Below are 24,895 nucleotides of genomic sequence, written 5' to 3' on the forward strand. Positions count from 1 at the left end.
GTTCAGGCGGCATGGCAATCCAGGGAGTCCACAGTTAGTGAGCAGCAGCCCTGCATGAGCCCACCCTGTACGTCTAGAGAAATAGCATCATCTTGTCCTCACCAGGCCAGCGTCAGACCTCTGCTCCAAGCAGAGCAGCTTATGTAAACCCCAGTATAGCCAAGTTCTTATGGTTTTATCATCTGCTCATGTCTGCGTCAGGGACTGAGTGGGCTGAGTTCCTTTCACTGAGAGCTGGTAACACCAGGAGCTTTGAAACTGCCAAGCAGGCAGAGTCGTGAAGAGAGCTGCCAGGAGCTACTGGCTCTGGCTGGGGACAGCGACAGAGAGCTGCTAAGAGGGCTGCCAAGAGCAGCCATCAACACTGCTGCTGACAGCTGCCAGTAATGGGAGCTCAGAGCTGCTGAGGCTGAGAGCTGAGAGCCACTGACACGCGGAGCTCAAGGCTGGAACACTTAAGAAGATGGACTTTGTGTTTGCAAGACGTCGACCCAATTTAAGTAGAAGAACAGCAGCTGATTGATACCGCTTAAACCTGTCTACTCCACATTCAGGATTAATGTGTGCACTACTGCACTATCCCACCACACAGAGCACTCGGAGGGGAGGGCACGCTGCCACAGGCTTTTATAAAATGTCTATACGTCCTACCCAGGCAAATTAACTGACTTATTTCAAGTGACTTAGGAATAATTCTGGAAAATCATCCACAGCCACTAGACAGGTCACATAACTATTCCAAGATGTTGGGACCAGAACTCAAATTTCCTCAACTCCATACTGCAAAACTTCATAAAAATGAGTAAAGATTTGGAAAGCACTAAGCAGAAATCAACAGCCATAATATGTGACTTATAGTGCTATACAAATAAGACTCAAATGATAAACACTATACAAGGATACACATGTGCACACATGCACACACTAGTGAACAGGCACACATGTGAGTGTGCACACACACACGTTCCCCACAAGCACACACATACATGCACACTTGCATGTACATGTCCTCACACATGCACACACACACTTTTAGCAGACAATGTCTACTGGCATTCACATTCCATTCCTATCCCCCAGTCCTCTTGTTAGAAACGAGTTGCTATGGTCCATCTTCAGTGTGAGGCATATTGAGAATTCATCAGCGTTACAGGTGTGGAGGGAGCAGCGCCTCCCCTCGCTGTTGGCCCCTGCTTGTTTTGGAACTCTGAGAGATGGAGAGTCGCAGGCTGGATGCTCTGTGACAGAGCCCACAATTAGAAATGGAGGCAGCCTCAAGCCCTCTGTGGCCCAAACCAACAGGGTGGGGAGCTTTAGAAGGGTCAGGTGTGGGCTGTGGGGAAAAGGACAGAGATTTCCAGGGATTGAAAAACCACTGTGCTGTGCTGCACTAGCATGTGAGCTGTTTTCTCTTGTTCTGTTCATCTCTATCGGCAGAGGTGAGTTATAGACTGTGCTGCCGTCACGAGTGTCTAGACTTTATCATCTTCTCATCCTTCCCTACTTCAGAGACTGGAAGGTGATTTCATTTCTTTCTTCCTGAATCCTCTGATTTCCATTCCTGCTTCACTGTGCTCACAGATCTCTGGGCCACCTTGGCATGTTCCCAACCTCAGGTAAAGGTTCCCAACATTTACAGTTACTAATGAGTCCAGTATTACCTACAGAGTTTTCACAGACACCTTTATCACGGTCTGGAAGGATTTTCTTTTCCTATTTTTGAAAATGTTTCTTACATTCCTGATTTTCTGAGACCTTACCAATTATGAATTTTATCATTACACGAAGTGATGAGTATTGCTAGATGCAGCTACATAAACGATCACAGGAGGTGAAAATACTCTGCTGCTTAGTCTGTTAATATTGTGAATCATGCTGATTTCTAAACACTGTCAGATTCCTGGGCCTCTGCAGTCAACAGCACTTGGCATCCCATATTTTCCTTTTCACACTAATGAAATCAAGTGCTAAGGATGTTTTTGTTGCCAGGAGTCCTTGGTATCGGACTAATTGAGAATGCAGAGCCAGGATGTCTCCTTTCATCACTGGAGTTCTGCAATCAAAAGAGAACCTTTGATTACATTTGGATACGGGACGAATGGGCTGTGAGTCAGGACCACCTGACAAGGAGTGGGCACAGAAGAACTGGAAGAAAAAGTCCCGGGCATGACACTGTGGCACAACTCTGTCATACACAAAGGTCCTTCTTGAGAACTGTACAGATCAATTAATGGGGGGAGGCAGTGCTGGAGAGATGACTCAGCAGTTAAGGGCACTGGCTGCCCTTCCAGAGGACCTGGGTTCAATTCTCAGCACCTGCATGGCAGCCATTTGCCAGGGGATCTGATGCCCTCTTCTGGTCACTGCAGGCATGGCATGCACATAGTACAGACAGATACAAACACACAGAAAAATACCCATATACATAAAATAGAAATAAAATCTCATTAAAAATTCTCATGGGGGAATAAGAATAGAACTGTAAAATAAGATGTAAACCAGGCAGACATGTTACTTGCTTCACATGAAAATGCAATGAATCTCTCCAGCCAGTCCTTCTCTTTTAACACCCTGAAACACTGGTTAGAACCACAGGCCTTTAGTTATTATTGAGACATTAAATTACACTGTTAGTAAATATCCAAAGCCATCAGTATCCCGTATGCCATTCTATTTTCAGTTACATTTCTAGCTACGCTGTTGTTGAACCTGCGTGGCTTGACTCTAAGCGGCTGGCACTCCTACCATGCAGGTTGACTTGTGGGCTGCAGACGTCTCGGCAGCATCACCGCTGCGGCTCAGGTGTCAGCAGGGACAGCGAGCGGGATCAGAACTAGATGAGAAAATAAAGGAAATAATTAATAACAGTAGTTGAGATGTTCTCAAGTCTTCTCCTAAACCCGAAATTCAGATTTTACAACTCAACAGTTTCACCAAGGGAGCCCTAATCCCAGAACAACTAATTTTTTTAAATTAGTTTAAGCAAAGATCTAATACAGTACATAAAGCTTTATTTAGCTCAGCTTCCTGTTCTGGAAGAAATTCTAGAAGTAATGTCAAGGATTCATAGTTAATAAAAGTTAAAGGGCAGAAAAAATGTCAGCTGTATTCTAAGCACCTTCAGCTAAGTGATTTGATTTGTTCATTCAACAGTAAGTTATTTTAGGCCTTGTTACCGCCTCTACAGAATTAGTCAAGTAATACTGATCATTCATGTAAGGACTATTCATTTTTCCCAACATTTGTATTTAATTAGAATCTTGATAATTGTGTTACAAACATTTCGATGGTGAAAAATGTGGAGATAAACACCAAAAAGACAAGTCAGCCCCTTTTAGAACCAAACACATACAACCCTTGAGAAATGACTGCTCACAAAAGAATCAAAATAAGAAACACACGGGGGTTCTACTGCAAAAACAGCTCCTGTGAGACACCAAGAACAATGCAGCCTAGAAGTCGGATGCATTTGCCAAACCGCCTCTTAGCGGTCACCAGTGGCCAACCAGTCACCAGGAAAGCCTGGGGCAGGCAGTCCAGGCCCAGGGGGATAGCAGAAATGGTACAGGTTCTGAGCAGAGCAAAGCAGCTTCAGTCTTCCAGAAGAATCATCTGAACCTGCCTCAGTTACACCAGTTCAAGACTGAGAACCAGCATGGCGGCCACCATCCTTCTGAGAACACGTTAGAAGTCCGCTGGGTCGCCTGCTCTTGATTTTGAAGCGTGAAAGAAAACCGGGCACTGAGGAGATGGCGGGTGGTTAGGAGTGCCTGCCTACTGCTCTTGCGGAGGGCCCGAGTTCAGTTCCCACAGGCTGCGACAGGCAGCTCACAACGGACTGTAACTCTAGCTCCAACGCTCTGACACTGTCCTCTGACCTCCACAGGCACCAGCACTCATGGCCACATACACACAACACACATGAACACATAAGACTCAAAAGAAAATAAACCCTTTTTGAAAAAGATGTCCTTTTTTTCCTAAGTAATTTGTGTACGGTACCAATTTATTTATAAGTTCAGAAAATTATACTTGGGTTTTGGGTTATCCAGGCCTCATTTTTCCTCCACTAGATGATTTTAAGAGTAACCAATTATCATGGTCTGAATCAGAAACACCATCCCCCCCAATCTGACTCATGTGTTTGAATAGTTGGTCCCCAATAGGCGCTGTTTGGGAAAGCTATGATACCTTTAGGAAGCACATTGTTGGGGTGGGTTTTGAGGGTTTATAACCTCTCCTCGCTTCCTGTTTCCTGTCCCTGCTTCCCACGTATGGTCAAGATAAGATCCCCCAGCTTCCTGTTCCTTCACCATGCCAATACCTTCTCCACCACGGACTCTGGCTCTGGAATGGTAAGCCAAAATAAATTCCTTCTACCAGTTGTTCTAGCCATGGTGTTTTTTATCACAGTGACAAAAAAAAAGCAGCTAATCTGCCAACACTGTTAGGCTCACTTTAGAAATGGGTACATCTAACTGCACCTTAGGGAAGGAAAGTGTCCAGTGTCCTGGTTTCCGAATAATCAGTTATACCCAGGCACTCTCCAACCTGTGTGAAGTCACAGATACACCACATTTACTACTAGCTGACATTTGGTAATTGCTGCAGTCAGGAGTCAGGACCATTCGAGAAGCAACATCACACATGGGTCCAACTTACCCTTCGAAGCAGGTAGAGCATCCACTGCAGCGAAGAACTGGAGTGTCAGGGGGTGACCTGTGCAGCACCACACAGGACAAGCAGGCACCGGGCTAACTGACTGGTGGACACGGTAGCCTGTTACTAACTAGATCCTGTGGTCTCTCTTCAGATATAACACATGCGGGTTTCTTCCCTGAAGAGCTGCTCATGTTTCTAATACAGGCCAGAACCACCAAAGTCTTTAAGAATTAACTAGATCATGTTAGTGATCAAAGTTATTATATGTGAAACCCAGCACAGCTACCAAGAGGTGAAATCCTGGTGCTGGAGAGATGGCTCAGTGGTTAAGAACATTGGTTGCTTTTCCAGAAGACCTGGGTTTGAGTCCCAGCACCCATATGTCAGTTCACAACCACCTGTAACTAGAGTTCCAGAGGATCTACTGCCCTCTTCTGACCTCCATAGGAACTAGGAACATACATACATGCAGGCAAAACAGTCATACACTTAAAATGAGTAAATCTAAACACAATTTTTTTTCTTTTTTCCTTTTTATTTTTTGAGATCAGGTTTCTCTGTGTACAGCCCAGGCTGTCCTGGCACTCACTCTGTAGACCAGGCTGGCCTTGAACTCACAGAGATCTGCCTGCCTCTGCCTTCCTGCCGAGATTAAAGGCATGTGCCACCATCAAGTGGCTTTAAAGATGAATTTTTAAAGAGGTGAAATCTTGCCAGCTCAGGACACACGTTTACAGAGAGCACCATGGTTCCAGCTCTTCTTGTGCCCAAGGCTAACTCAGCAACCCTGTGTGGCTACCACCCAGGAGCAGAGGATAGCCCCTGTCTGTTCCTGCCCATCATGTTCCTCTGTCAGGAGCATCCAAATCATCTCTATCCTTTAGAGATATCATTCACTTTCACACCACTCCTCAATCAATACATTTGCAGTTACAAGTCAAACAGCCGGAGTTCCCAATTTGCAATGACCAAAGCCCCTTCCTGCATACCAAAGCATTTCTCAGCAGACCAGAAAGAGCAAGTGAGGTTTCAGGTAACCAGCACTTTACAGGGGTTTCAATGGTCCAAACCAGCACAGGGCAGGGGCCTGGAATCTGGAGGGAGGCAGTGGAAGGGCTATGGATTTAGACACTGACTTTGTGTCACAATTCAGGTGGCTGGGGATACAGCCTCACACTAAGATGCGGGAGAAGTTTACGGGGAATAAAGTGGAAGACGCAGATCATGGGCAGAAGTGGGAGGGAAGGCTGAGCTATCTCCTGGACGAGGAATACCCTAAGGTAACCTGAGCACCTAAGCTTCTTGCCATGAGAGAAATGCTCCAGAGAATGATGTTCAATCGGACGGCCTCCAGGGACCTGGAACACTTACCTGGGTGCCAGCTAGTGTGATGGAGAGACTTAGTGTTATATTTAATTTTAATTAATGTTAACATAAGCAATAATATGAAGCAACTGACCACCGTGTCAAACAGTACCACCCTGGGGATTCTGGCTCAGAGAGCTGGACAGAAGCTCCTATTACAAGTATCTAAGAAAGAAATACTGGGAAAAACAACATACATACGTTCAAGTGATTGCTGACTCCAAGAACAAGCAAATCAATAATTAAAGAGGTGGTCTTTGTGGAGCCACACACCCTTCCAAAATCCCATCAAAGATGTATCTACCCTTGGCCATTTGGGTTCTGATTAGCGACCTCAACACAGCAGCATCAAAATGTACTCATGCTGTCTCCAGGTAATTGTCAAAATGTTGCTACCAAATAAAAATCACTTATAGTAAGTACATCGTGAAGCCATAGTGAGTCACAGCTTTGGATAAATAACCACCTAGTTTTGTTGTTGTTACTGCTTTCAAGTCTTGTCCTAAAAGCAAGAGAGGAAAGAGGGAAGAGGACCAGACATCTTTTATGATTACGAACATGAATTCAGATAACTTCAAATGCATTTTAGGCCATTTATGGCAACAGCAGCAGTACAAATTACCTTCAGTTCACATTTCTCAGCACGCAGCATGAAAGGTGACATACTATGCATGCTCGGGAAGTCATCTATGGAGCATCTTCCAAAGCCAATGGTAATCTAACGTTCTCTGGAGCAGTCTGCTGATCTCACTTGCTGGTGACATTTAAAGTCAATAGGAAATAAGGAATTCTGTGATATGAAAATGCTTCACATCAAACAGACTGTGTCTAAACTGCTCACTGTTAATCTGCCCAGATTCTCCTAATCTGATTGCACTAAATCTGGTGACTATTTTGGTCCATGCCATGGCTCTTAAGCCTCCCGATCCTACTTCCACAGAACTCAGAAGCTGACACACACAACTCACATGTGGCCCCTCCTGGTGCGGCTGTTTGCTGGCTTCATTTCCTCGTCCCCCTCTCTTAACTAGACTCCATTTCCATCTACCAGATCAGGCCAGCAGCATCCTCAACTGTTCACAAACCAAGTTCTGTTTGCAACACCCTGCTCAAGCCTATAAAACACGTGGCCACTATTAGTGTTGGAAAGCACACTTCATAAAACATGAAACATGACATTTCAAGGGACTGGGGGCAAAGTTCAGCATAGGGAAGAGAAAGGAAGGGCAGAGGAGAGAAAGAGAGGAAGGGGAGGGAGGGAGAGAGAGTGGGGTCAGGAAGCAGATGTCTGGCACCAACAGCAGCAGCTCTGGTGTTCTCTCTGTGGTTTCTGGAGTTTAGTTCCACTGCATTACACACCTACACCTTTTACAGCAGAACCAGTAGGACTGCGTTTATCTGGCCCCACGACTCAATACAACATATAACTGGACTGTAAAGAGGATGGGGAGCCACTGTTGAGTAACAAGAGTCAGTCCTTGCCCTTACAAGTCTTTACTGAACTGGTAGGGGCACACAGATAAATATAAAGCAGGTGCTGGAAGAGACGGTGGAGTAAGTTAAAATAAAAACACCAGGTGGCAGTCATCAAATGCAGTGCAAATCACACTGTCAGCTAGTATTTTCGCTTCTGAAAAATCCTTTTAAATTTCTTTATTTTATGTGCATGAATGTTTTGCCTGCATGTATGTATGCACACCACAATTGTGCATGGTGCCCTTGGGAACTGGAAGTGAGGATGGCTGCGAGCCTGAAATGCTATGAAGGAAGGAAAATCAATCCCTGCCATAATACGACTTTGCAGAAACTCAGGACTGGAACGTGTGTTTGACCACGCTAACCGTGCCTGGTGGAAAATATTGAAAGGATGACCATGGAAGGCTACTGTTTTGGACTCAACTGCAGTAGGCCTCTGTGGGTCAGACCTAACAGAAATGTTGTCATTCATGCTAGGTGCCAGTCACACCATCAAACGGAATCCTGAAACGGACTGACTTTCAAGGGGGGGCGCAAATCTGAAGAGAGAAACACTGAGCAGCCCATCAGGGGTGCCGTGTAAGATGGGCAGCAATGCTAAAGCACTCAATCCACTCGTCACCCCTATTTCTGCCAGTGGATCCACGCCTGTCTGCCCAGCACACGAGACGACTTACTGTCTTTATACAAGTAGTTGCCTGACTACAGAATCACCTCTAACAGCCATCTTGAAAGCGTGAGTTGAATTCTGCCCCTCGGCTCTGGCCTCCCACTACAGGTTAGAAAGCCGCTGGCTTTCATCCTGGCCGAAGTGTTGGAGGGAGGGAGACCAAGTGCTGAGAGAAACCTGGCAGCAGCTGCAGCAAGGCAGGATCTAAAGTTTGCCCGTGGAACATGGACACTGGGAAGCCATCCTTTGGATGCAGAGTATATAAAGTGAATGTGAAGATAAAGGGCTGACATCATCTGAACACCATGCGAGCCGCTGCTTGCTCCTGACACGTTACATACAGTGCACATGCATCTCCATGGAGACGGGCCTCTCACACTTGACTTCATTGGTGTCAGGTGTTGAGTCTGAGAGACACACCTACTTAGTGAGAGCTCCCCTCCTCCAACTCCCGGCCACTTCCACCTGAGCACTGCAGGCCAGAGGGAGTTCATGTTTTGTTATCCCAGAGACTAAGCACCTCTGTCTGAACTAAGGCTCGCTTTGTACTTAGAGGAAGCTGCATCCTTGAAACATCAGGTCAGTGCTCCCTGCTCTAACCCAACACCAGTGTCCGAAGTCTACAACTCCACCGCCTTCCTGAGGGCTAACACGGGCCCAAAGGTGCCCAGGGCTCTCTAGCTTCAGGAGAGATGCCTGCCCACCACACAAGGTCGCCCACCACACAAGGTCGCCCACCACACAAGGTCGCCCACCACACAAGGTCTACCAGGAAGGCACACACCTCTGGACTGCAACACCAGTCTGTCCCCTCTGTACATATCTACTTCCTTGACAATGTCAGCACAAATCAGGTCCCTGTCCCTTGACCCTGCAGCTCCAGTGATGTCCAGTTCTTGAGCATAGCATCCAAGTCCTTCCATGCAGGATGCCAATTGCTTTTCCAAGGTGGCCTTCAAGTACTTCGCATCAGCACACACCACCTCAGCCCTAGCAGGCCAGCACTGGCATTTCCCATCCCTTTCTTAACGGTGAGCAACCAGCGGTGACCCCTGTGGAAGAGCCCATCTCTCTTCTCTGTGCCCGCTTCACAGAAGGCCAGTCTGCAGTGGGCACTTAAGCGAGCCTCAATCTCTCATGGGCTTCCCTCCACTTACTCACAAAGAGAAGAAGGGCAGTTCCTTCAAACCTGTTCCCAAGCTACAAAGAAGAGACTGGGAGAGTCACTAAATGACTTCATGACAGGAAGAACCAGCCTCAGGACATGACAACACTGGCCAGCGGTCACTGCCGACTGCAGAGTGGGTCACTGCACATGGGTCCTAAGCCCTGGGGTCACCCAGAAGGGACATCACAGCACAGCAGCTTCCACTCAATGTTAGCCAAAACAAAACCAACACACAAAACTAACCCTTAAGATGTCTTCTGGAAAGGTTCAGCTCAGCTCTGGTAGTAAATCTGTTGAGGTCTTGATTAGCAGATCAAAATAACTAGACCACTGGAGAGCAAAACCTGTAGAGGCTGGAGATGGTCAGATATTCATAGCAAACATACTTGGTTTTCAGAGGAAAAGTGGATTACCCAGCTATACAATGTTTCAGCCTACACAGGCCAGGCTAGTGTTTCTTTTTCTGTTAATCTCCCTTGGTGGGAGAGTATGGCCCTAAACGTTCTCAGACCTTCCATCCTAATTCCACTCTCCCTCCCATTCCTCCCTTAGTACATACACAATACCCAATCATTTGACAAATAAGAGAGTTTCTCAAATGCCTAAGCTTAAAAAACAAAAGAAGAAGAATTGTTTCTGACCTAATTGAGCAAGAGAAAGCTGGCTGTGCCTTGGACTCAATGACCTCAAACTGAATCTGTGGTCACCACTTTCAAGAATCACATGGGCTTAGCATGAGAATGTGTGCCAGGGAGCAGCTGTTTCCAGGCCACCAAATGGTTAATGAGCCTCTCTGGGATGAGCATCGACAGATAAAAATAAGAATATAATTTGTTCAGAATGAAATAGGCTTCCCACTTTGGGAGAGGTTGATGAGGAGAAGCACGTGGCCAGGCTGGTGGACAGCAGCACCGCTGAACATCAGCAACGTGGACTGGTCCCAGCTGGCTTCGGAAGCAGTTTTCTCGAGCTGTCCTCAGAGGCAGCCCAAGACTGAGGAAAGAGCCGGGGCAGCAGCCAGGTCGGGTAGCAGACGGGATGGGGTCCAGAGGGTGGACACCAACCGCTAAGAACAGGACCCGAGGACAGGAGGGAGGCAGTGGGGCCACGGGACGCCTGACTGACTCCTTTGTCCAGCATCACAGATACAATGCAGCTTCCTCATTAAGCAATCCCCCCACTCCGGAGTTTGTCAAAGTGGAGCAGCGTGTCCTTGGCTGATCCTCTGGCTTTCTCTCTCCCCACTGCCCTTGCTCCTTCAAAGACTGCAAACCACTGGCTCCCAGGAAGTGCCCCGTCACATGTTAAAGCCTGAAACAGATCTGGGCCGAGGGGAAAGCATCCTGGCCTAAACTAAACTGGTTTATGTTTTTCTCTCCTTTAATGGTTGAATCTTGAAATGAGAATTCATCATTGATTCAAAGAGATGCTAAAAATAGCCCACTACAGAATGCAGAATGAGACGCATCTCACCATCTTGCTCTTATTTTTTCCCAGCTTGACTTCCTTCAATGTATCCTTCAAACATGCTGCCTTTTTATTAGCCAAAATGTAAAACACTTCAGATACACAAAACATTAATTTTCAATATCATATCAATTACATATTACTGAAATTACTGCATTATATCTTACTTAAAAATGGTTTCCTAGCCAGGCATGTTGGAGTGCACACCTTTAATCCTAGCACATGGGAGGCAGAGGCAGGTGGATCTCTGTGAGTTCATGGCTCAGTCAGCACTACATGTTAAGACCCTGTCTCAAAACAAACAAAAAACACAAGAGTTTATAGGCTTACTCCCTCTACTTCTAATCACGACCTTCATTAAACGACTCCTGATGACAAGAATACAATCTCATTACATACGATGAAAGGATTAAAACAAAGCAACCATCCATCTGGCTCCCCATCAAAAATGGCAAATTATTTTTATTAATAACAACTTACATTTGAATGCAGAGGGTCAGTTACAAAAGGCTTTCAGATAAATCATCTTATTTAATCCACAACACTGACACCAGCAAAGTAAGAATTACTTTAAAAAATTTATGTGTATATGTGTGTAAGCACCTATGTAAATGTCTGCCACGTGTGTATGGATCTGTGGAGACCAGAAGTGGGCACCAGAGGCCCTGGAGCTGGATTTATTTATTGCTGACATAGTGCCAAGATCCAAATTCTGACCTTCTAGAAGCACACTTGCCGCTCTTAACCACTGAGCCATTTCTCCAGGCCCAAGAATTACTTTTATATATTCAGTAAATTAGGGCACAAGCTAAAAAGTGAAACATGCACTCACAAGTCATCCCTCCAGGACTGGGACTACATAGCTTAGTAGCAGAGCACTTGTCTAGCATCTGGAGGCCTTCAATTCAATTCCCCACACTCACCCTGGGGAAAAACAAAAGAACCCTACATGAAGGGTCTCCTCCACAAAAGTCTGCTCCTTCTGGCTCTGCGCCCCATTATCTTCCTCGGCATATCCTGAGACCATCTCACCCAGAAGGAGCACCCCTCCCAATAACTTCAAATAAACTCAGAACCCATGTGATGCTTAGCACAACCTGCCTTCCATCCCTCTGTCTTTCCAGTGCACACTAAATAAATAAATGCAATTGACCTTGACTCCTCAGTACTCCACAGGTGCCAGTATCCTCCTCTTGAATGACCAGCCCCAGCCCCAGCCCAGCCCCACTGGCCAGCCTTTGCTCCCTCAGCCTCTCCAGAGGAGCCACACAGCCTTCTGTTGTTGGCCAGAGAGGGGTCGTGCCTTTATGTTTTTTAACTTCTGCTGACAGCTGGAACTCTGCACTGCCACAGCTGTTTGGGGAGAAAGAAAAATGTAACAGCAGCCTTAATAGCTACTCCCACCTCCCAGGGCCCTGACCTCCTTCTGTTTCAAATTCCTGCTTCCAAACAGGTGACGGATACCCTGACCTAAAATAAAACACCATGTCCAGCAACCTCCCCAACACTGAAAGTTAAGTCTTAGCCTGATCACGGGATTGCCATTCAGTGTCACTGGATATATTAACTCTAGTTTTGACAAAGGAAAATAATGAGAATTATTACATAAATGAGCAAAATACTTGGGAAAACTGCACCTGTATCAAATGAAAGCAAAGAGGCCTGAGGAACATTACAGGGAGTTTTGTTGGTTTGGTTTTTTTTTTTTTTTTCATTATTACCATGACAATTTTTACTATTCTAGAATCAAACTATATTTCACAGCTAGCTGTGAAATAAATACTAAATCTGATACAAAGACTTTGTGTACAAATTACCTGCAGATAATGTATAATCATGGCTATTGTAACAACTAGGTCTGTAAACTTCTACCCACAGAGGACTGTGTTCAAAAAGACTGACGAACACAGCTGGGCTGCTTTACCACACGGCTCCAGCCCCATTCTCCCAAGCCTCTGGTGTGACCCATATAAAGTAGTCAGAGAGCTGAATGACCACTTCTGTCAGGACTGTGGCCACTGCAACAGGAAAGTGACCACCACAGAGCTGGTACCTAGACATGACATCTTTGTTGTGATCCATGAGCCTTTGGAGCTGGTTTGCTGGAAGAATGTGGAACAGTCTGGAACTGGAACTTCAGGCTAGAGAAGCCCTTGGATGTTATAAACAGAACTTGCTGGACTATTCTGGTGGGAGCTCAGAAGGCCAGAATGCTGAAAAAAATGTGGAAAGTGAGAGTCTGGCTCATGATGTTTCAGAAGGGAACACGGACTCTCCTGGGAACTCACCTAGAAATCATTTATGTTACATTTTGGCAAAGAACGGCTGCATCAATGTTGAATTCAAAGGTAATGGGCGCATTTGTTGACCCAGGACGGCAATTAGGCTATGTCATACATAATACTGCCATCATCCAAGTCTACAGCAAGCCAGAGCAAAAAGCGAAGCAGAGCAATGATTAAGATGTGCAGTTCGTGCAGGAAAAGTGTAAGCAGGTTTAGCCTTACAGATAAAGCAGGTTTGAAGGCAGCTGTGATAGCTAACAAAAGCAGTATCATTAGGAGAAACCATACTCTCTGCACTGGCACAACATGAAAGGACCCTAAAGGCAAGACCTTTCCCGCTGAAGCTTCCATCTGCTGAATATGCAAATTCATCTGAAAGGGTAGGCACTCGGGAGATTCCCTGCTTGAAAACAATCATTCAGACAAGTGTTTTTCCAGGGTCAGTACATAGAAGCTGATATAACTGTGATCCGAGATCTACCCCAGATTAGCAGCAGAACTTGGCAGTGCCGACCATGTGGCGCTTCTTTTGCATTTGTGAACTATGCAAGAGTAGGGGGTGGGGCCTGGGGCCGAGGTTCTGAAGAGGTTCCACACAGGCCAGGCAACGCGTGGCAGGGTCAGAGTTGCTGTAAGAAGGATCTGAGGGGCGGTGACATAAAGCTATGGAGGTGAAGTCGAGGCTGTAGTAGAGATCTCAAGATATTAGAGATGTTGGAACCATCAGACATCTAGGGAGGAAAGCTGAAGACCTGGAGTTGAACTGGCCCAAGAGAGAGGCTATGTGTGCTGCAGACAGCTACCTAAGCCCCTGGAGCCCAGCTGATTCCATCGTGAGCCCCATATGCCAGGCATGGGGCTGCAGATTTGGCGTTTTCCCTGCTGGGTTTCAATCTTGCTTTGCTCTGATCATCCCAGTCTTCTTCTCTTTGAAAATGAGGATGTTTACTTTATGCCAGTGCACGATGGAAGCATTTAGCTGGTTTTCTGATGTAGGGACTCACAGGTAAGAGACGCCCTTAGTCTCTGAAGACACTTTGTACTTACCTTTTCACAGTGTTGGGACTGCTAAAGATCATGGGGACTTTGAAGTTGGATTGCATGCATTTTGCATTATGAATTAGGAGATGACCACAGGCCAATGGGGACTGAGTGGTGTGGAGAGTAAGGTTGTGGTTTAACATTGATGTGTGTTGACACCAAATTGACAAGGAGGTAAGCTTGTGATGGTTAACATTGTCAGCTTGACAGAATCCAGAATCACCCAGATCTCCAGGCACATCTGTGAGGAAATGTCTAGATTAGGTTGACTGAGGAGGGAAGACCCACCCTAAATGTGGGTGACCCCATCCTATGGGCTGGGGTCCCAGATGGAATGAAAAGGAGAAAGTGAGCTGAGCACCAGTATCCATCTTTCTGCTTCCTGGATGTGGGTGGCATGTGACCAGCTCCTGCTGCCATGCCTTCTCACCCTGATGGACTGAATTACTTAGGTCTATAAGCCAGCGTGATTCCCTACTTCCTTAGCTGCTTTGATCATGCATTTCTGTCACACCAAGGAGAGAAACGACCAGCATAATGATTCACAATAAGAGTATCTCTAACATCAAATCAATCTCTGATTCGCTAAGTTGCGGTACTCATTTAATTATAGCATCCAATACGATCTTGCTAGAAACATTTTCTGTGGCTCCCAAGCCTGTATGTTAAAGCAGGAGTGGGGGTGTCTGCAGAGATCAACCACCCAAAGCTCTGGGCACTGGTGAGGACATGGCTGGAAGATCCTCAAGTGCCCCTTGTATAAAAACATAGCTGACAACACCTCCTTCAGGGTGTGAAGATAGAGGGGGTGGGCTATCCCAGGCAAAGAACCCAGGGGAGTGGGCGGTGCATTTCATGAATGACAGCTATCCCTCTTCTGCTGTGGGGAGCACAAGGTGGAGCCTGTCAGCAGACTGAGAAGGCCACAGAAGAGCACAGCTGCCACACTTAGCTGCTTCACCTGGATGCTCGGAAGAGGAAGCGTTAGCGTCACCCCACACTCGTGTGCAGGTGGATGAAGAGGAAGCATTAGTGTCACCCCTACTCGTGTGCAGGGAGATGAGGAAGTGTTGGCGTCACCCCACACTCGTGTGCAGGTGGATGAAGAGGAAGCATTAGTGTCACCCCTACTCGTGTGCAGGGAGATGAGGAAGTGTTGGCGTCACCCCACACTTGTGTGCAGGTGGATGAAGAGGAAGCATTAGTGTCACCCCTACTTGTGTGCAGGGAGATGAGGAAGTGTTAGCGTCACCCCACACTCGTGTGCAGGTGGATGAAGAGGAAGCATTAGTGTCACCCCTACTCGTGTGCAGGGAGATGAGGAAGTGTTGGCGTCACCCCACACTCGTGTGCAGGTGGCACGCCCCCTTCTCCATCCCTGAATGTGACAGTGGGGGCACCAATCCCAAGGACAGTGCAGATGCTGTGGCAACTGACCAAAGAGCTAGATGCCCCTGGCCAGTTCCTCTCTTACCTCTACACGTGGTACAAAAAGAAGTACGTCAAACCTGGAAGACCTGCTTCTAGAAAACAGGGCTGTCAGCCATTAGCCTTTTATTTAGAACAAAGCCTTCTCACTCTAAAGATGTCTCTGGAAACAGAAAGCTACCCACTCCACTACTGAAAGCAAACATCTCAAAAACGCTCTGTGCAGTAATCTGGGCAGCCATTCAAGCCCATGAAGTTGCTGTGTTCTTCTGTATACACTCAACTCCATCATCTTCAGGGCGCAGAGAGGACGGCAGATAAATGAATGAGTACTTCCAGAGACACTTACTGAATCCTACCACAAAGCTGCTAGGGAGTAAAGCTGACATCTGAACTGCCCATTTCATTCACAGATGATGCCTCTGGAAATACTGTGTCTAAGGGATCAAACCAAACCTTCTGGGGTGGGACAGTAATGCCCATTATACAGACACAGTATGCCCTGGGTCTTAAAATAAGCCCAGTACACAAAGAAACCTAAATGAAGGAAATGCCAGGTATCAAAAAGGCTTCCCTAGAAAAGCAGACATCACAGCTGTGCTCGGCATGGCAGCACACCACCAATGGGGCTAAGAAGGGACTAGATATTGTTTAAGTTTTATAAATCACCTGTGAGTCGAGGCCAAGCCAGAACAAGTCTACCTGTCAGTTCTTCCCTGTGAGACACTACCAAGTACACAGGGGTAGGACACTGGCGATGGGGAGAATTGGGAGGTTTTCCCTTCGCACACTTGTGGATGTTCTTGAATGCACAGGTTGCCTGACATTGGGATGAGGCTGGAGAATGGAGCCCAGTTCTTCTGCAGAAAAGGAAGGCAGAGAAAACCCCTAACAGTGGTAGGGCAGAGAGAGCACTGCCGTTCAGAAGCTCAGCAACTGGTCTCCGGAGCACAGAGAGCTCCCAGGTCCACTTGCACTGAGACCTGAAAGTCTGCTGGGAACAAAGGCTGATCCCAGAGTAGGAGACAGCAGAAGTGGGATTAATCTGACTAGTGCTGCTACAAGGCCCAAGCCCGCCCTCAGAAACCCACACAGCAGAGAGGACAGGTGCTGTGCCAGAAGCAGGGACCCAGGGTCTTCGGTGGCCAGTTTCCCCCCTCCTCTCCTCCCAGTCCCTCCCCCATGGCCCCTCTCCTGTCCCACCCCCCAATCCGCTCCTCCTCTGTTTCTGTTTAGGAAAGGGCAGGTCTCCCACGAGTATCAACAAAACATGGCTTATCAAGTTGCAGTGAGACTAAGCACCTCCCATGTATTAAGGATGGACAAGGCGGCCCAGCATGAGAGACACAATGCAAAGAATCCATTAAAAACCAACAGAGGTAGACCTAGACATGTCCCTGATGTTACAACCAGCACAGGTAACCCTGAATGAGACCATAAAGGATCTGGTAAGAACAGAAAATGGATGTGAACAGTAAAGAATGAGGGCCAGTGAGATGGCTCAGCAGGCAAAGGTGCTTGTTGTCAAGCCTGACAATATGAGTTCAAATCCTCAGGACTGAAGGAGAGAACCAAGTCCTGCAAGATGTCCTCTGACCTCCAAATGTGTCCTGTGCTCCACACACATGCACCCACACACATACAAACATATATACATACATACTAAATTTAGAAAATGTAAGTTTTTTTTCAAAAGATACACCTGTATACACAAGCAGCAAACCTAGAAATTATAATCTCAGAAATAAAGGACATGAGTTTAAGAACAAACTCGATACAGAGAAAGGTCTATGTTCTGGAAAGAGAGATGGGAAACCAAGGACACCCCGAAGGCAGGGAGAACAAACATGGCAAGGAGACAGCCAACAGCTGCGTCCATCACACGGAGAACTCGGCAACCGTGAGGACCCGTGATCGATCCCAGCGGTTCCACCAACCCCAAGGAGGGGGAGTGCCATGCAAACAGCGGGCTTCACAGCTCTACGGTCCACTTCCTGCCACTGTGACAAAGGCCTAAAAGACAGAGTGAAGGAGCCAGGCAAGAGTCATGGGTGGCAGCTCAGAGGTTCAGCCCACAGTGGCTGCTCCACTGCTTCTGGGTCTAAGATGCGCAGAGGCAAGGTGGGGCAGAGCTGCTCACCTGGTGAACTCTGGGAAGCGTACAAAGAGGCAGAGGGAAGTGAAGAACAAGATGCCCTTCAACATCAAGCTCCCACGAGCCTACCTGTCCAGCCGAGCCCCCTCCGAACAATTCCATAAAGTTATGAATTTTCAGAAGATTTGTGCAGTGATGCCACCAGAGGCCTCATGAGCTGATTGTGTCTGAATGGACAGAACCCTGAGGCAGAGACCAGGTCTTCATTCACACCTGAGCCTTGCTGGGAGGGCACTTCATCTGCAAGCCAACAGCGAACTGCTAACTGCAGAGTAAATGGCCAAAGGGCCAAAAGGAAAAGAGACCTATTAAAGGGGCGGGGATTAGAGTAGGAGGAACCTAACAGAGAACCACTCACCATGTCTTTGCACGGCATCAGGGACCGGGATCTGACTGGGACGCAGGGGAATGAAGAGATGGCAGACACTCACACAGACAGCTGGGACTGGAGGACTGCGCTCTCTGATGGAGAAACTGTAGCACCCTGAAGGTCAGTGTGTTCATTACATGCAACTGAACAGGGGGGTGTGGTCACTGCACACAGATTAAACAATCTGAGGAGTGGATGGGGTCCTGAGTGAGTGTGTGAGGATGGAGTCCTGGGTGAGTGTGTGAGGAAGGAGTCCTGAGTGAGTGTGTGAGGATGGAGTCCTGGGTGAGTGTGTGAGGATGGAGTCCTGGGTGAGTGTGTGAGGATGGAGTCCTGAGTGAGTGTGTGAGGATGGAGTCCTGAGTGAGTGTGTGAGGAGTGGATGGAGTCCTGAGTGAGTGTGTGAGGAGTGGAGGGAGTCCTGAGTGAGTGTGTGAGGATGGAGTCCTGGGTGAGTGTGTGAGGAGTGGATGGAGTCCTGAGTGAGTGTGTGAGGATGGAGTCCTGAGTGAGTGTGTGAGGATGGAGTCCTGAGTGAGTGTGTGAGGATGGAGTCCTGAGTGAGTGTGTGAGGAGAGGATGGAGTCCTGAGTGAGTGTGTGAGGATGGAGTCCTGGGTGAGTGTGTGAGGATGGAGTCCTGATTGAGTGTGAGGAGTGGATGGAGTCCTGAGTGATGTGTATTATTGAGAAAGACGGTGGGAAGTGGCAAAGCCTACCTCTGGTCTCTGTACAGATGTTGGCAGCATATTTAAAACTAACAACCACAGCTTCTTCCTCCCAGATTACTGCAAGCTGAGACTCACCAACAGAGACCTCCTGTGGACAGCAGCTCACCCCTCCCCCTGGCACTGAGGTTCCAGGTTGTTGTATCAGAGTGAGCACAGCCCATGGGCACCCAGATTTTTGGACCTGTGTCTGTATGTCTGTAGTTTCTTCATTCCCTGTTACCCAAGTCAGGTTTCCAGGACCACGCTGAGCATGATGCAGCAATGGGCAGTGAGGTTTAAATGGTTAAGAGGCTCAGTTTCCAGCATCCACTTAACAGCTGTCTTAACTCAAGTTCCACAGGATCTAGCACCCTCTTCTGGCCTCTGTAGGTACTGCATGCACATGGTACACAGACATACACACAGGCAAGATACTCATATACATAAAGTAAAAAAACAAAAACAAAATACAAATCTCTAATAAAAAGAACTAGGTGAAAATAAACCACTTATAAAACTAACAAAATACAAAAGACCATTTCGCCACAGAGGACACTCGGAAGGCAAATGAACTGCTTTAAAGATGGTGACTAGCCAGGTGGTGGTGGTGCACGCCTATAATCCCAGCACTCAGGAGGCAGAGCCAGGCGGATCTCTGTGAGTTTAAGGCCAGCCTGGGCTACCAAGTGAGTTCCAAGAAAGGCTCCAAAGCTGCACAGAGAAACCCTGTCTCAAAAAAACAAACAAACAAAAATCAAACAAACAAAAAAAGATGGTGACCATCAGTACATCACTAGTCATAGGAAAATGCAAATCAAAACCAAAATGAGAGACCATTACACACACAATAGAACATTTGCAATAAAACATCGACAGCTAAGAATCCAGAAACACTGGGTCATTCACACTCTTCTGGTACAAATGGAAAACAGCAGTCATTCTAGGAAACAGTTTGGTCAGGTTATACAAAATCAACTACTACTACTACTACTACTGACTGTTCAGCAATCACTCCCAGGGGTGCTCATCCCAGAGAAATAAAAGTTTATAATCTCACAAAAATCTTATCTGAAAGTTCATTTCAGCTTTACTGCTAATACCAAGAAGCTATTTGGACAGGTAGCTGGACAACCTGCATAATGACATACTAGTCGGCAATAAAATACATATACAATGGATACAACCCCCTGAATAGACCTGAAGGGTGTTCTGCTTCATGATAAAGGGGAAGCTAAAAAGAAATATATTTGGGACTGAAGAGATGGCTCAGCAGCTAAAATATTATACTAATTGTGAAGGATGTCATCATTGGAGAACCTGAGCAAAAAAATAGATGGGATACTGTAAGTGCGTGTGCATGTGCGTGCATGCATGCGTGAGTGTGTGTGCGTGTGTGTGTGTGTGTGTGTTAATATTCTGTGAGAGTATAATTATTGGAAAATAAAAGTGTTGTTTTTTAGAGGAAGGCAAAATAAGACCTTTTCTGGTCAACCAAACCAGAGCAAACCCACAGGAGAAAGACCCTCCAGTTCCTTGGGCTTAATGAAACACTGAATTGTGCAGGAAGGCTGGACACAGGAGAGCCAAGAGCACTGGGCACCGTGAGTTCCCACTGAGACATCTGTTAGTTCAATGCACACTGCTAGTCAGCTCCTCCACAGATGTTTCCTGAGAAAGTCTTCACCGAACTGGATCTAAGGAGGAATGTAGTCAATCGTGGGAGACGATACTCAGGCACAGAACTATGGATGTATAAAGAAGACATGTGAGGGATGTGCAAAGGGCTCCAGACACCCAAGAGAGAAGAGAGAAAGCCCTAGGAAACGGCAAACCGGGTGGGTAGGTAGAGCACAGGGCCTCTGCTGAGCCAAAGGTTTAAGCATCACTCTACATGGGAGGGTTTGGGGGGCTGGATCCACTTAAGAGAGGAAGGGGAGGGGTGCTTTAGCTTGTCGGTGTGGGGGCGATAACGCAACAGTCTAGGAGAGCCACCCTCATAGCCTGAGCCAAAGCCACATCAAAAAGCACAGAAACGAAAGGCGTGCTCTGCCATCACTGTGACAAAGCCTGGCAGAAACAACCTGAGGGAGGGAGGGACTGAGGGAGGGAGGGACGAAGGGAGGGAGAGTCATCTGGGCTGGCAGCTGAAGCAACTCCCTCTGCACAGGGAGGAGTGTGATGCTTCTTGCCAACACCATGGCCTCAGACCAGGAAGCAGGGCTGGGCTGTCACCCTCAAAGGCCCACCCTACAGACTAATCTCCACCCACATCTGCCATCCAGGCCCATCCTCAACCAAAGCCTCTGAAACTTCCCCAGGCAGCACTGCTTGCTGGGAATCCAGTGTTCACACACAGTGACTCTAGGGGACGGGTCAGATGCAAACTGTAATAAATCGCATCTACAAGCTAGTTAAGGATAAAAGGGAAGACAGAGCTGAGACTCGCTCTTGAAGTTCCACTCAACTGTCATCTCTCTCAGAAGCATTACAGAGGCAGGAAACACATTTTGATGGCAAACTAAAAATTACACATTGGGAGTCGGTGAGTTTCCAGTGCAGGGAACGTCCTGCTGTCTACAAAGTGCAGAGCTGCAGCCAGGAGCAGAACCTGCAAAGCAACAGTCCTGGCTGCAATCAAAGGTCTAGTCCAGCCATAGCTGGGATCACCCAAGGGGGTGAACACAGGACAGCAGAGGTGGTACATGCGAGGAGCTCTGAGACCTCTGTCGTCAGCACATGTCAGTCTGATCTCAAATCATTTCAACTCACATTTCTTTCTGGCAATAAACTCAGATGTAACTAACTACACCAAGTCAAAGAATTAAGGTAAATTATATCAGATCTACAAATATGCAAAAAGTATTTATATACTTTGCAAAATTATTTGAGAAGACTAACATTTTGTAAAATCCTCTTTATAACTAATATTTTTACTAGCTGATAGTATATATAACAATAAGTTTCATGCTGTTATTTACATGCACCTCAGACCACTCAGGCATCCTGACACCCAAGTCTTTCCTTCCTTCTACACAGACCAAAAGCGGACCACTCTACTGCCTCAAACTTAGCCTAAGCTTCAGGCCTGGTTTTCTGGTCTTTTCTTTGGTTCTCAACAGGCTGATCTCCATCACACAAAAGCCAGAGCAACTTTGTCAGAAGAAAGAACTCTTCCAAGGACCCAACCTACTCGCTTCCCTTCTTGCTGTCTGGGGTGTGTGTGTGTGTGTGTGTGTGTGTGTGTGTGTGTGTGTCTGTCACATATGCGGCACAGATCCACCCACAGGCAGCAACCACCTGGGGATTTTGGCTCCAAAGCAATCGCACCTGGAATGTTCTTCCCCAAACCCCGCCCTACTGTGTGATATTTTGATCATATTCTGACAATAAGGCTTGCTTGGAGTCAGAGGGCTGGGCTACCACTAGCTGACTAAAACCATTAACCAAAGAGGTTTGGAGGACTATAGATAGGAACAGAAAGTAGTAAGGTGGGGCTGAGAGAGGATCTCAGCCCTTTTGGATGGAGGAACAGAAGAGATAGCAGGTCACTGGTGGCTGCTCCACTGCTTCTCTGATTTTTATTGATAAAATAATTAGATAAATGCATCATTGTCCCATTCCTTCCCACCTCTGCTTAAACATTACCTGTTCTGACCCTACTCCAACTAAAACTGCCACGCCAGACCTCTACCTTCTTCTCTGTTACAACCTGTGAGCTTCCGCTCTGCAGTGCAAATCTCTTCTGCCTGGGTCTTCAATGACATTTCACCTATGTGTGCCGGGCAGGGTGGGGAGGGGCAGGGCAGGAACTTCTTAACTATTTTGTTCAATCATGTGTCCCCCATTGCCCAAAACAGGCTGTGGCATACAGCAGCCACTAAGTAGCCACTCAAAAATAAAAGTGGAGTGTGTCTGGCATTCCATTTTATTCTATATGAAACTAGAGAAATGCCTTCAGAGGTACCGTTGGTCCTCTGCAATTTGTTCCTGCAAATCCAACATTGGCAGGTTGGACATATGCAGGGGAAAGCCACACTCCACTGAACATATACTGACAAAGCAGGCTAAAGTATCACTGAGGTAACCTCTTTATTCTTAACATTCAACAATATGCCAAAGAGCAAGACATCTCACAAATGCATCAACTATGGATGCCACAGCAGGCTGAATCTCTCCACCATAGTAGGTCCTTACTGCTGTCCAAGCAAGTCACTTTCTGCAGCACACAGTGGTCCCTTTCTTCTGAGGGCAATTTATGGTAAGGTTTGTTATCTACCAATCAAGACATCTCCCAACACACCCTGGTCAGGGACCGTGGGATGATTTAAGTAAGAATTGTCCCCCATAGGCTCCTGCATTTGAAAGCCTGGTCCCCAGCTGGTGGCACTCTGGGGAGGTTTAGGAGTGGCTTTCACTGAGAGGGCAAGCTTTGGGTTGTGCTTCCTGCTTTCAAAGCAGGCACTTGTCAGCAGCACTCAATTTCCTGACAGAATAAAACTGCCTCCATACTGACTCTCCCAAACCAGAATCTTAGTACTGCCCACCAATCTGGCTAGGAAAAAAAAAATAGAAGAAACCAAGGAACCATGTACCTAACAAGCTGGTTGTGCCTACTGCCCAGCACTTCAGAGTGGGGGGCAGGAAGAGCAGGAGGCTCAGCAGTTCCAGGGCAGCCTGGGCTATATGACACTGCCTGTTGGGTATGTGGTATAAACCTTTAGTCTCAACACTCAAGAGGTAGAAGCAGGCAGAGCTCTGTGAGTTCCAAGCCAGACAGGGCTGCCAGGTGAGACCCTGTTTCAAAAAGAAATTAATTAAACAAAATGTGCACCTACTGATTATTCAGAAAATAGGTGTTTTTTTTTTTTTTTAAAGTCCAGCCTCATGCAACATAATGAAATGGAAGAGAGGTACAGTACAATGCAATGCATAATAATTTTAATTTATTAGATTAGCAAAGATGGAAAATCCCAATGCAGGCCAGAATGTGGGAGCAAGAAGGTACTTGCAGGCTCTAGTGTAAATGTGGACAGCTGAGAAGGGGGTCACAGCTCAAATTCAGCTCTAGAAGAAAGAAATACATAATTCTCCAATGTAAACTGTGATGACAATTGAACACAGAGGTAACTGGGACATGGATGTCACTTCATAAACCTGGAGAAGGTTGCCCAAACAGGCATGACCCAAAAAGGGCCCAAACGGCCCTCCTGAAAAATTGAATGGTGACTGAGCAATTCTGATTTTATCTTGTCACACACACTGAATAATATACAAATGCCATCAAGAGCTCCCTCCTCCTCCACCCTCTCAGCCTCAGCAACTCATTCCTACTTAGGGCAAAAGAAATAACATTTGAGGGGTCATTAAACTGACCTTGCTTTGAATTTTTCACACTAATCCTCCAGGACTATGTTTTGTTTACATTTGTTTCTAAACTCCCTTCTCTCATCTTGCTAATTTCAATAATGATCATTACATCAGTCCATTTGGTTATCATATTTGAGAATATTATTTATAATTTCTTCAATAAATTGTCTAGTGTAGCCACACGACTTTGAAACCTCACCCTCTTCTGTGGAATATTATCAAAACTGGAATGACAGATTATGGTTAAAGTTTAAGAAAAGTTGCTTAAATCCTGTGGCAATTTTAACAAACCTCAAAATAATTTTCCAAAAGGGACAAGACAAACAAGCAAAGCCACCTCATTTAGGAAGTTCATTGTCAATCAGCAGAGCCGCCACTCAGCAGCAGATGAAGGTCAGTTTTCCCTCACTATTTGCTCCATTCTTTTCTGATCTTTCACTGAGTTACTGAAGCATGGTTTGATCTGCCCTTCAAGGTCTGGAGATCAGCCTTCAAGAACGACCAGTCTTGACTGTCTTTGGTAAACTGTTGTGTTGGCAGCTCTCAGAAGAAGGCTTACCACAACCATGAATGACAGGCAGAGAACACAAGCCTCCTCCTGTCGCAGACACACAGCGTGTCTTGTGCTTCGGATATGAGGGCCTCTCTCACCCTCATCATGGAGAATTCTGAAAATCTGGACAGCACACGTCCTCCCAAAACACCGACTGGTTTGGAGGAAAAGGCAGAGAG

General features: G+C 46.7%; 1 protein-coding gene across 4 annotated transcripts in view; it reads right to left on the reverse strand.

The window, feature by feature from the left end:
* Nucleotides 1-24,895, reverse strand: part of Wasf3 (WASP family member 3) — a 97,411-nt gene that overhangs the window by 51,067 nt on the left and 21,449 nt on the right. For 3 of the 4 annotated variants that reach the window (XM_036171513.1, XM_036171516.1, XM_036171514.1), the window contains exon 2: nucleotides 2,746-2,833. The gene's annotated coding sequence lies outside the window, so the exon portion shown is untranslated. Of the gene's footprint in view, nucleotides 1-2,745; nucleotides 2,834-9,584; nucleotides 9,644-24,895 lie in introns of those variants that run through there. The other variant, XM_036171515.1, reaches the window with a different exon arrangement.

The sequence above is a fragment of the Onychomys torridus genome, chromosome 22, assembly GCF_903995425.1.
Source record: "Onychomys torridus chromosome 22, mOncTor1.1, whole genome shotgun sequence".
NCBI classification, from domain to species: Eukaryota; Metazoa; Chordata; class Mammalia; order Rodentia; family Cricetidae; genus Onychomys; species Onychomys torridus.